Source organism: Rhinoderma darwinii, chromosome 2, assembly GCF_050947455.1.
Source record: "Rhinoderma darwinii isolate aRhiDar2 chromosome 2, aRhiDar2.hap1, whole genome shotgun sequence".
Taxonomy (NCBI): domain Eukaryota; kingdom Metazoa; phylum Chordata; class Amphibia; order Anura; family Rhinodermatidae; genus Rhinoderma; species Rhinoderma darwinii.
In genome coordinates, this window is record NC_134688.1 from 217,375,922 (window position 1) to 217,389,833 (window position 13,912).

Here is a 13,912-nt window from a genome sequence, read left to right on the forward strand (position 1 = left end):
CTCTGTATACATTCTTTGCATTTCTCTGAAGTGGAAGAGCCCCCTTTATTACACTTCATAAGGCCCCATACACATGACCGTATTTTTTCCCTCCTGTAAATACTGGCCATAAATACGGGTCCTTTGTCAGGCCCCATGCACAAGACCGTGCACTCTGTGCATAAAACCGGAGCAGCTAAAGAGGCTTTTGGGGGCTAAGAATGAGACGCAGACCCTTGACATTTTTTGGGCTAGGTCAGAGTGTCAACTGCTACAGGTGTCAGAAGTTTGATGGCTTTGAGGCGATTAGCTTTTAAGACATTTTTTCATTAGAACTAAATTGTAAACGTGCGTAAAAATAGCCGTTGCTCACAAGGCTTTTGTGGGCCAAGCGCGCGTCACAGAACCTTTAAATTTTTTAGGATAGGTCAGAGTGTCAAGGGCTACATGTGTAACAAATATTAAATATATTCAACTGATAGTTTCTAAGATATTATTTTTTTAATAAAACTAAATTGAAGCCGTGTGTAGAAACAGGCGTCGCTAACGAGGAGTTTCCTCGCTAACCGCGCGACGTATCGTCACGAGTCTTGGCGTACATACTCAGGAGATGGTGACGTATAATAGTTTTGTGGCTCGTTACTCCACATTGAGTGGTTACGAAACCTCCTACACCCCCTAAGTACCGGACTTTACTGCGGCTGCAGGTGTCCAACTCCAGACAGCAGGGCTGTCCAAAATTGAGTTTTTTATCAAGCTCTTTTTTTCGGACAGCATTGTGGACAAAATTGTTGAGCATACAAATCTCTGTGCTCAATAATTTATTGCTGTCAACCCCGGTAGTTTATATGCCAGGCCATACAGGTGCGATGATCCCTTCTACCCAGGTCTCTGAATGCCCCATAGGCCCAACCAGCGTAGGAGAGGTTGGTCAGACCGGGCCAACCGATGGAGGTTGCCACCCGTTTGTAAATCTCTGTATTTTTTTGTTTCTTTTTAGTCAACTTTTGATTGGTTTTAACGGCATCTTTGTAGATGACAGGTTGATCTTTTCGCATCTACGGTGATGCCGGCTTCATCTTTTTGCATCACCAGAGATGCTAGATCCTGTTTTGTGGATCACCACAGATGCGTTGATGGCCCAGATGGCACTTTACACACACTGTGTGATTAAAAATAAAAACACTGATGCATTACTGATGTGGCACACTCACAGCAGTGTTCTGAGCCTTCACATGGAATTTTGGGGGGCATACTCACATTTTGGGGTGACCGCCCGCAAATTGTCAAAATTGCACTCTGGGTGCTATGTAAGCACTATGGCTTTACAGTGAGGGGGTAGAGAAAGTACATTGATGTTTGATGGTTACAGGATGAACTATTATTAACTACCAGCTTCACTCATGAGATGCTTGCATCGGACACAGATACTGCGAGTGATGCTGGGTCCGCTTTCGTTCTGTCCTCCTCAAGCGACGCCGAGGAACCTCCTCCTATTCTCAGGAGGGTTAGTGTTCAGGTTACACCTGCACCTGAACCGAATTGGTTGCCCCCAACCTCCTACCCCCCCCCCCCCCAAGTACCGGACTTTACTGCTGTCGGAGGGGTCCAAGTCCACACAGCAGGGCTGTCCGAAATTGAGTTTTTTTAAGCTCTTTTTTTTGGACGGCCTTGTGGACAAAGTAGTTGAACAAACAAATCTCTGTGCTCAACAGTTTAGTGCTATCAACCCCGGTAGTTTTTGTGCCAGGCCATACAGGTGGCATCCCACCGACAAAGCAGAAATGCTGCAGTACTGGGTTTGGTCCTAAAAATGTGCCTAACGAAGAAGCCATCAGTGAGGGTCTATTGGTCCACAGATATTTTGTACCACTGCCCCTTATAACGTGTGGATGTTTGTTCACATCTCATCCACACTGCTGCTTATTTTACGCAATGAAATCCGTTGTGGAAAATCCGCTATATTTTCGCTACATGTGGACATACCCAAAGTAACGGCAGATGTCACAGACAATGTCAGATTTGAAAAATGTGGCTCTGTTAGAAAGGTAAATACAATACTGGCTGCAGAGACGAGGGGTTAAGAGAAAATAACAACAGATTACACATATTTCTGAATATTTTCCTGGACGGCTTTGTTAATGTCTTTATTTCTCAGACTGTATATAATGGGATTGAACAGAGGAGTAAATTCAGTGCACAGCAGGGATCTGATTTTATTCATGTCCGATGATTGTCCACTTGTTGAAAGAGCATAAATACTGAAGAGAGTCAAGAAATAGATAAAGACCACAGTGAGGTGGGAGCTACAGGTGGAGAAGGCTTTCTACTGATATTAGACGAGATCCGTAAGATAGCACGGACAATGTTAACATAAGAAATAACAATTATTATACTGGGAATTATCACTAAAGGAACGGCCATTAAAAATAGTTGTAGATTAAGGCTGGGTTCACACGACGTATTTTCAGGCGTAAACGAGGCGTATTATGCCTCGATTTACGCCTGAAAATAGGGCTACAATACGTCGGCAAACATCTGCCCATTCATTTGAATGGGTTTGCCGACGTACTGTGCAGATGACCTGTTATTTACGCGTCGCCGTTTGACAGCTGTCAAACGACGACGCGTAAATTGACTGCCTTGGCAAAGATGTGTAGGACACTTCTTTGCTACGTAATTTGAGCCGTTCTTCATTGAAGTCAATGAAGAGCAGCTCAAGATTTACGAGCGTCACAGACGCCTCACATATTACGAGGAGGAGCTTTTACGTCTGTCTGTCTTTTCAGACGTAAAAGCCTCTCATCGTGTGCACATACCCTTAAACTAAATGTATCAGTAAAGGAAGAAGATCACAGAACAAATGGTAGATGATATTAAATCCACAGAACTTTAGCCTTGATATTGTTAGGGTTTCACTGAATGCACAGGAAAAACCAACCAACCAGGAGATGGCGGCCAATCTCACACAATACCCGCTTGTCATGATAGAGGTGTAACGGAGGGGATTACAGATGGCCATATATCTGTCATAATACATCACTGTGAGGAGAAAACATTCAAATGCTTCAGAGGAGACAAAAAATAAAAACTGAGTCATGCAGCCAATATATGTGATGGTCCCCCCATTATTCATGAGAATGTAAAACAAATTGGGGACAATATTCAATGGCAGTAAAATATCATTAATGGACAGTTGTGAGATGAAGAAATACATTGGAGTGTGGAGGTTCTTGCTGGTGGACACCAGGGTGATGATCAGAAGGTTTCCACATACCAAAATAACACAAAAAGAAGACAGAAGAGGGAAATTCTTAGTTGTGGGTCACCTTGAAAACCCAAGAGGACAAATTCTACGATATCAGTCAAATTGTTCTCCTGCATTTAGAAAAAACAAATTAGACATTAAAGTAATATTAGGTCTCAAGAAACCAAAATGAATCACTTCTAATATAAGAATTTACAGGAACTGGATTCCACACATTTCATATTTTCATTTTCATAGCTGTGTGATATTTAAGATTTCTCAACAAATTGGATTCCTCTATTTTTATTTAAAGGGGTTGTATGAAATTAGAAAAACATCTGAAACAGCGCCTCCCTTGTCTATGGACTGTGTCTGCCATTGCATTTCAATAGTCACTTGAATGGCGCTGTGCTGCAATACCAGATACAGCCCCTATACAAAAATAGCGCTGTTTTTCTAGTCTCGAACAACCCTTTTAAAGATATTTTTATGATTTGGGAATTTTTGGGGGAAAATAGATGTTTGTGCTAAAATAAATCCAGCAATGACAACAAATACTGGTGTAGATAAGATTAAGAAGTTTGGTAGATTTAGGGGATTTTGTTATGATTTAAAAAAAAATAAAAAATAATGAAGAATATTTCCTGTTGTACTTCAAACATTTCATTTAAATTGACCGGAAATTTCACAGGAAATATAAAAGACTCATTGTAGGATAAAATTTTCCAATGGGGAAAATTATACAATACTGAGTGAATTGAGAAATGACGGTCAGCATGGGTGTAAGATTATGATTGGAAATGGGACCAGCAATCCTCAATAAACAGATCACACAATGGCTGAAAGAAAAAGTTGAGGTTGGTGCGTTGGATGATTTGTAATAAAAATCCCATGGGTAATTATAGAGGGGACCGACCATTATCTCTTATAATACAATAAGATTATTCCAGAAATAATGGATTTGCCCAAAATGTAACTGGAATTAGCAAAATCGTTTCTACTGTTTTGGGGGGCACAAAAAAGTTAACAAAATATGTAACGTTTGAATTATGAGTGTATACAGTCAAGAGTAGAAGATAGGAACATGGATGTTAATCATCTAATATTGTTAATAGCCATAAAAGCGATTGTAACCCTTTCCCACGAGGCAGTGTAAAAGCATGTCACGGCTCACGAGTCGTTCTCACAAACCAATGTACCGATATGACACAGTGAGAGTGCGACAACACTTGAGGGTGTCACATGTATTGTACAGCTGACTCCAATGGACAGCTGATATCCCACTCTAACAGCCGGGTTCAAAAATAACTCTGACTGTTAAGTTAAGAAACCGGCAAATTAAAACCCTTACATGTCGTAACTATGGCACCTAAGGAATTTTAAAAACCCATCAGAGCCCCTAAGACATGATTGCGAGGTGAAAAGACCTGTAGAATAAAGATAGCATAGTATTTATACTGCAAGGCGAATGTTGCAAACAAGAATTGCAAAAAACTACAGCAGATTCACTTTTTTTTTCCATTCCCCACTTAATTAATAAATCCATGAAATAGATTCTATGCAAAGCAAAACAGTGCAAATAAAAACTAGAACTTATCCCTAAAAACAAGCCCACCAATGGAATGTGAAGATAAAAAACAAAACAAAATATGAAAGCCCAAAAAAAGGGCACGACCTTAAGGGCTTAAACAACAAACATCCCCATTAAAGAGGCAATTCTAAAATGTTCTCAAAAAACAAATTGATCTTAAACAATATCTTGAGTAAATGAGAGAACTAGAATGGTTAATAAATTATATTTTTATATATATTCTAGAATAGATTCTTCTGTGTAAAAAATGCTAAATACAAATGCCCTAATCAAGGTGTGGAAAAGGAAATGGAAAATGAAGGCCACTAGAACAGAAACAAATTATGAAACAACCGCCCAATAAAACAAATGGAATCAGATGGTGAATATTTACACGTAACATTCAAGTGTCACCATTGTGTGATGTACGGGACAATCATCATAAGAAACTGTGTCTGCCTCCTCAACCTTCTTCTCTCTTTAGACTCACCAACAACATATTTTTATCTAACTTTTGCCAAAATAATGGTCAACGACCAGCTGAATGTAAGTTTCATATTGAAATAAAAAAGTAAAAACAAGTAAAATATGTTTAGAAAATTAAATTTTTGCTTAAATATTATAGAGAATAATCTTATTCCCGGTGTCCTACCTCAAGTATTACTGCCGATACTTAAATGAGATATTTCCATGTTCTTGTTTTTCCTTAGAATTACTCCCAGTCCTGATCTTAGAAGAGGAAAATTATTACCCGGAAGAGAAAATCTTCATCAGTTTGATCAGTTCCTGTAAGATGATGAGACAGAATCAGATACACGAACATTTACTCAGAACAAAAAAAAAAAAAATATATATATATATATATATATATATATATATATACATACATACATACATATATACATACACTCTGCTGTTACCTCTATGGAGATGTTGTTGTCTTTGTTTCCGATGTCTCCTGAGTTCCAGTCCAAAGAGAACAATAAGAATAAAATGATTAATAATTACTGGCTTATTCGAGAGATGATTCACTAAGAAAAAAATATACAATAAACTGAAAGAAAAGTTTAGTATTTTAGGCCTGTACTAGTAAAGTTTCATGAGATATATTAGCTTCCTGGACCGGAATCACAGGGCCGCTTTACCCATAAGACAAACAGTACAGCGGCGGCATCAATTTCAACTATGTCCACATCCGCAGTGTCAATATTACCGTGGTCGGGGGCAAAAAAGGGAGCATTATTTTTGTAGGGAAAATACAAAGGGGGCACTATCACTGTATAGGACACTAAGAGGAGAACTATTGCAGTGTAGGGCCTAAAGGGGGCTAGTTACTGTGTAGGGCAACAAAAAGGGTCACAGGTACTGCCTGGGGGATTTTTAGTGTCTGGATAACTATCTTTTTACCACCTTAGTTTTTGAAGGCACTATCTTAGGTACAGTGTTTAGGGACACTGTATGATGCAGCAGATCCAGAAATGCGGGTACGGATGTAGACATCTTTATCTTGATTCTGATAACTTGCTGCAGCATGATATCATACAACAAAAGTCATTGAAAAAGTCAAGATAAGAGATCTAGACATTGTTTATTTAATGCGTTAAAAGTCAAGATAAAGATGGCTGCATCTGTAGCAGCAGTATGGGGAGTTTAGGTTTAAGGTAATGAAAAGGTGGGGGGGCTGGAAACCAAGGAACCAAGAAGTCTGAGCCGCAAACTGCAGAGAAGAGTCGTGGCTGGAAGGGAACCTGCCTGTACACACATGAGCATATCCTCTCCTGATGCACAGAAGATCTGACTTACAAGATAGAAGAACTTCACTCGGCTGTGACCCACCACACAAACCTTTCCCTTTACTGGCTTGATAATAAAGCACATACAATGCATTCGTAAAGTCTTCAGAACTTTTCAATTTTTTCACCAAAATATTTTTGTTATGTTGGGGACTTGTGCTAACAAAAAAAAAATCCAGTTTTTCCCCATCATTCTGCACTCAATACCCCATAATGACAAAGTGAAAACAGAATGTTAGTTCTTTGCTAATTTACTGACAAGACAAACATAAAATATTGCATTGACATTCGTATTAAGACCCTTTTACTCAGGACTTATTTGAAGCATGTTTGCCAGTGATAACAGCTTCCAATCTTCTTGGGTCTGATGCCACACGGTGCACACCTGGATTTGGGGATTTTCTGCCATTCTTCTCTGCAGATCCCCTCAAGCTCTGTCAGGTTGGATGGGGACATCGGTGGACAGCCATTTTCAAGTCTCTCCAGAGATGTTTGATTGTGTTCAAGTCAGGGCACTGGCTGGGCAACTTAAGGACATTCGAAAAAGTTATACCTAAGTCACTCCTGTGTTGTCTTGGCTGTGTGCTTAGGGTCATTGTCTTGTTGGAAGGTGAACTTTCCACCCAGTTTAAGTCCAGAGCATTCTGGATCAGGTATTTATTAAGAATATTTCTGTACTTTGCTCCATTCATCTTTTCCTCAACCCTGACCAGTCTCCCTGTCCCAGCCACTGAAAAACACCCCCACCCCCAGCATGATGCTGCCACCACCATGCTTCACTGTAGGGATGGTATTGGGCAGGTGATGAGCAGTGCCTGGTTTCCTCCAGACATGACGCTTAGAATTGAGGCCAAAAAGTTCAATCTTGGTTTCATCAGACCATAGAATCTTGTTTCTCACACCGTCTGAGAGTCCTTTAGGTGCTTTTTTGCAAACTCCAGGTGGGCCTTCATGTGTCTGTTACTGAGGAGAGGCTTCTTTCTGGCCACTCTGCCATGAAGCCCAGATTGGTGTACCGCTGCAGTGATTGTTGACCTTTGGAGCACAGCCAGAGTGAGCATTGGGTTATTCGTCACCTCTCTTACCAAGACCCTTCTCCTCCGATTACATAAGTTGGTGGGACGGCCAGCCCTAGGAAGAGTCCTGGTTGTTCTAAACTTTTTCCATTTAAGAATTATGGAGGCCACTGTGCTCTTGGGAACTTTCAGTGCAGCAGAAAAATTTTTGCACCCTTCTCCACATTTTTACCTCCACACAATCCCATCCCTACTTCTACAGACAATTCTTTCCTCCCATGGCTTCGTTTTTGCTCTGATATTCATTGTCAGCTGTAAGACCTTATCTAGACAGGGGTGTGTCTTTCCAAATCATGTCCGATCAATTAAATTTACCGCAGATGGACACCAATCAAGGTGTAAAAAAATTTTTTAAAGATGATTTAGAAAAATGGAAGACCCTTAGAGCTAAATTTCAAGTGTCATAGCAAAGTGTCTGAATTCTTCTGTCCATACGAAATTTGAGTTTTTCATTTTTGCAAAAAATAAATAAATTCTGTTTTGAGTGCAGAATGATGAGGAAAAAAATTGATTTCAGCACAAGTCCGCAACATAACATGGGTTGTTCTGAAGAGCTCAGTGACTTTACACAATTGTATCTTCCAACTATGTGGCAACAGTTTGGTAAGGCCCTTACCTGTTGCAACATGACTGTGCAATTGTGCACAAAGAGAGCTCCATAATGACATAATGTGAAGAGTTTGGTGTGGACGCACTCGAGTGGCTGCATAGAGCCCTGACCTCAACCATATCACACACCTATGAAATGAATTAGAATGGCGATTGTGAGCCAGACCTTCTCTTCCAACATCCCACAGTACCACTCCAAAATCTTGTAAAAGGCCTTCCCAAAAGTGTGGGAACTCCATATTAACTCCAGTGATTTCTGAATGTGGTGTCCAACAAGCCCATGTAGGTATAATGGTCATGTGCCCTTGTACTTTTTGCCGGAGAGTATATAGGAAGTGGGAGACACATTCCTAGTCGGAGGCTGCAGAAGTTATTCAGCCCACACAGTATGGAGATATTTAGGAGAGATAAGAGGAGAGATAATGTCCATCTTCCACATGCAAACTCGGTAGGTCAATAGCAAATCCAGCAACCTACTACTTAGAGATACATACAGTATAAGAATTGTATGAAGCTGGCACTTTGTTAGTAAGTCATAATATCGAGGAGCATGCATGGAAAAATTCTAAAGGTGGAATGAACAGAAAAAATTTAGAAAAAATGGACAATCAAAAAGAAGAGACATATGAAGCGTGTGCTGGCAGATTTCAGAAGACTAAAGGCACTTTTACATGGGTAAATGATCAGGAAAACAAGCGTTCATACGAAAGCTGGTACCCGATTATTGCCCTGTGTAAACAGGGAAACGATCAGCCCATAAATGAGCAAACGCTCGTTCATCGGCTGGTTGTATCGTTTATGCAGCATAAAATATTATCGTTGTTGGCAGCACATCTTAGTACAGTATGTAAACAGAGAGATGTGCTGACGACATGTTGAAAATGCATGGGGACGAGTGAGCGTAGTAACAATCTCTTTTCCCCATACATTACTGATCATAGCTCCTTGAGAAAAGAGCAAATGAGAGCCGATCATCGAATTGTCTCATTGATCGGTGCTCATTTTTACGAACAATATTGGCCGATGTAAAAGGACCCTTATTCCAACCTTTGGAAGGTTTTCACACCTCCACTATTAGTCACTTGATTAGTCATATGTGCAGATTAAACATTTTCTAATATAAAACCAGTTCACACCAGTTAAGTCTATTAATGTTGGATTAATGGGCTTTTTTTCTTAGAGCAAATGATAAATTGAATGGAATTTCTCATGAAATAAATTTTTGACATTCGCCAGCACCTCCGGTGGTGAAAAGTAAAAAATATATAATCTTCAGGGAAACGAGCGGCATAATTTCTGACTCCAGAAGTTTACCACTAAAGGTCTCAACTTAAAAAATGTACAGTTTCGTGGCGGTGGCATGCTCGATTTACGGCCAACCAAAACGCTCGAAACGCTTAGTTGAAAACTTTGACAGAGTCGAAAACTGAACCTTGACCCGATGGACCCGAGCTAGGTGTCCATTTGTTTGCCTTGCAAAGCCTAAGGGTATGTGCACACGATAACGTCAATTACGGCTGAAATTACGGAGCTGTTTTCAGGAGAAAAACGGCTCCAATTCCGTCCCAAGAAGTCTCCTGTACTCCTTTGACGAGGCTGTCATTTTACAAGCCGTCTTTTGACAGCAACGCGTAAAATTACAGGTCGTCGGCACAGTGCATCGGCAAACCCATTGAAATGAATGGGCAGATGTTTGCCGACGTATTGGAGCCGTGTTTTCAGGTGTAATTCGAGGCGTAAAACGCCTCGTTTACGCCTGAAAATAGGTCGTGTGAACCCAGCCTAACAGTTCGACACCTAACTCGGTCGTCTTTTCTAAAAAGGGACTCCTATTTTGCCCCATAAACATGGCGGAATTCCCTTATTTAGAGCTTAATATTGACAGTTTTACCAAACTATTTCCGTAACCGCTCAATGTGGAGTTACGAGCCCTGAAACTATTATACGTCACAATCTCCTGAGTATGTACGCCAAGACTCGTGACGATACGTCACGCGGTTAGTGGGGAAACTCCTCGTTAGCAATGCCTGTTTCTACACACGGCTTCAATTTATTTTTATTAAAAAATGTAAATCTTAAAAACTAAGCGTTGAATATACCTAATATTTGTTACACATGTAGCCCTTGACACTCTGACCAATCCTACAAAATGTCAAGGTTCTGTGACGCGCGCTTGGACCACAAAAGCCTTGTGAGCAACGGCTATTTTTACGCACGTTTACAATTTAGTTCTAATGAAAAAATAATGTCTTAAAAGCGAACCGCCATAGAACTCGCCAGATTGAAAAGCGTCACTCCACAGAACACGTCAGATAGAGAAGTGTCACTCCACAGAACACGTCAGATAGAGAAGTGTCACTCTACAGAACACGCCAGATAGAGAAACGTCACTCCACAGAACACGTCATGGAGTTCATTGACTAGGACAACCTATGACACAGTGGCCATTGTAAATTTCTTCACTGTTTCCTATCGGTACTGAAAAAAATGAAAAAGAGAAGCCTCATGATGGGAAAAATCATAAGATCAATAACGAAATTTATTCCTCACATCCAGGGAGAGGATGATGAATTGATAAGAAAATAAGAATATTGATACTACCCTTAAATAAACCTGTAGAAGATACCTTTTAGAAGATTGTCAGTCCCTGTGTTTAAGGATACCTATTAGACGAAAGTTTGCCAAACACTGCTCATTTTGACCGGCTACCCATCTAATGTGTATGGGGGTGTTCCAACTCTCCCCTGATGCCAGGTGTTAAGAAATAGAAGGATACTGGATTTCAACATGCGCAATTCTTTGTTCTTATGGAGTTAAGTCTCCACCAAAGGTCACTGGCAGCGGCTTATTCCCCTCTTCCAATTGAGTACACATCCATGCTTGGCCGAGAAGAGCATGTATGTGTATAAGGGAAGGGGGCAGTAGAAATATCTGCTGGCCGAACAAGCTATCCAAGGTACATGGCCACCTCTAGACATTATGGTGTATTGTGTCAAGTCTTATCTACCAGGACTTGTGCCATGTGTTACCATCTCCTGCATCATTGTCCTCCTGAATAAAATGATTTTGCTTTTCATTATTTTCATAAGAACTAATCTCAATCCCATTCTCACGCAGATGTCTGGTGAACAAATACATAAGAATTTCATGAACTTATTGGCTGTATTTATACTCAAAATGAACTCATGGTGTTTGTATAACGCATCTATGGAGACTTTTATGGCATCCTCTCCTTTGTCTTCAGTCAATTAAAGAACTGAATGTAATTAATGGTTTTCATTCAAGAATAGACAAATCAATTTATTGGAACAAATCAGTGGCATATTGTGCATCAACAGAAAAAGTGTCAAATAGCGGAGGAAAATTTGGATTAATTAAAAAAATTACTTTTCATTATAGGGAAGTCTCATGAAGACAACCTATGTTCTAATGTCATGTTAGGTCAGAAACCTGCTCTATGAACATAGACAGAGCTGGGCACTAGTTTTGCGGCTCAACAGTTCTCAGTGAAGCCGCTATTCTGCCGTTCCATGATTTTAAGGCACTTCAGAATAAAGCCCCTTTAACGGCCACCTTAAAAACAAGTGTATGTAACAATGCTATCAGGCCACAAGTTGGCAGAATTAGACTTCATGTATAGCAGTCCCATTTCCCGGAAACAAATAGTATCCCTCAGTACAAGGACTTGCAGTAGGACCGAATTGTGAGCCAACCAGACAGTCGAAGTGAAGGGAAATATTGAGTAAGTATCATAATTCTAGCAGGCAACAGGAATACATGAAAACAGGAAAATACAGATTAAAAATAGGTTTAGTAACAAGATGATATCATACAGATGATGGACAGTTGGATGATGTGTGATTAAAACAGTTGTATTATGGTAACAAATGGATGATGGTTGATGACAACAAGCTGACCCTAACTAACCCTGCATCTATCGCTGGATCTATTCAAGAACACTGACACTAACACCAGAGACCACTATCTCTCACTGTCCCAAACACTGTCCCTAAAGTAGTCCCTAATCTGCAGACACTGGTTTTAACACAATCTTAGATAAAATCCTAGGAACCAGAAGCAAAGTACACAAAACGAAACAGATCCAAAACCCAGTGAAACAAGGCAAGCAGAACAGAAAACAATAGACACAGGATAAGACTAAACACCTAAACAAGACCAAAAATGTAAGCAAACAATTACTGAGGAAATACAAGAAATCCCCTAATGCCAAGGCCAGGGATTCTTAAGGAGAGGAAGACCAATCAGGTCACTCTCTACAAATGAGCCTCAGTGGCTCAAACTAATGTAGTCATCTGACCTTTATAATCAGCTGTACAGCAATTGTCTCTAGCAACTGCCTGAGCTGCTGATTAATAGCTAGGAAAAGACAAGCGTGCATAAATATACACTACCGTTCAAAAGTTTGGCGTCACCCAGACAATTTTGTGTTTTCCATGAAAACTCACACTTATATTTATGAGTTGCAGAATGACTAGAAAATATAGTCAAGACATTAACAAGGTTAGAAATAATGATTTTTATTTTAAATAATAATTTTCTCCTTCAAATGTTGCTTTCGTCAAAGAATGCTCCATTTGCAGCAATTACAGCATTGCAGACCTTTGGCATTCTAGCTGTTAATTTGCTGAGGTAATCGGGAGAAATTTCACCCCATGCTTCCAGAAACCCCTCCCACAAGTTGGATTGGCTGGATGGGCACTTCTTGCGTACCATACGGTCAAGCTGCTCTCACAACAGCTCTATGGGGTTGAGATCTGGTGACTGCGCTGGCCACTCCATTACAGATAGAATACCAGCTGCCTGCTTCTTCCCTAAATAGTTCTTGCATAATTTGGAGGTGTGCTTTGGGTCATTGTCCTGTTGTAGGATGAAATTGGCTCCAATCAAGCGCTGTCCACAGGGTATGGCATGGCGTTGCAAAATGGAGTGATAGCCTTCCTTATTCAAAATCCCTTTTACCTTGTACAAATCTCCCACTCTACCAGCACCAAAGCAACCCCAGATCATCACATTACCTCCACCATGCTTGACAGATGGCGTCCAGCATCTTTTCAGTTGTTCTGCATCTCACAAATGTTCTTCTGTGTGATACAAACACCTCAAACTTCGATTCGTCTGTCCATAACACTTTTTTCCAATCTTCCTCTGTCCAATGTCTGTGTGCTTTTGCCCATATTAATCTTTTCCTTTTATTAGCCAGTCTCAGATATGGCTTTTTCTTTGCCACTCTGCCATGAAGGCCAGCATCCCGGAGTCGCCTCTTCACTGTAGACGATGACACTGGCGTTTTGCGGGTACTATTTAATGAAGCTGCCAGTTGAGGACCTGTGAGGCGTCTATTTCTCAAACTAGAGACTCTAATGTACTTGTCTTGTTGCTCAGTTGTGCAGCGGGGCCTCCCACTTCTCTTTCTACTCTGTTTAGAGCCTGTGTGTGCTGTCATCTGAAGGGAGTAGTACACACCGTTGTAGGAAATCTTCAGTTTCTTGGCAATTTCTCGCATGGAATAGCCTTCACTTCTAAGAACAAGAATAGACTGTCGAGTTTCACATGAAAGCTCTCTTTTTCTAGCCATTTTGAGAGTTTAATCAAACCCACAAATGTAATGCTCCAGATT

General features: G+C 40.4%; 1 long non-coding RNA gene across 1 annotated transcript in view; it reads right to left on the bottom strand.

The window, feature by feature from the left end:
* Nucleotides 1-2,112: 2,112 nt before the first annotated feature.
* LOC142740972 (uncharacterized) overlaps nt 2,113-13,912 on the bottom strand; it is a 61,052-nt gene continuing 49,252 nt past the window's right edge. The window contains exons 2-4 of the long non-coding RNA XR_012880943.1: nt 5,717-5,754; nt 5,449-5,582; nt 2,113-3,357 (exon numbers count right to left, since the gene is read on the bottom strand). This is a non-coding gene — a long non-coding RNA (uncharacterized LOC142740972). The remainder of the gene's footprint in view (nt 3,358-5,448; nt 5,583-5,716; nt 5,755-13,912) is intronic.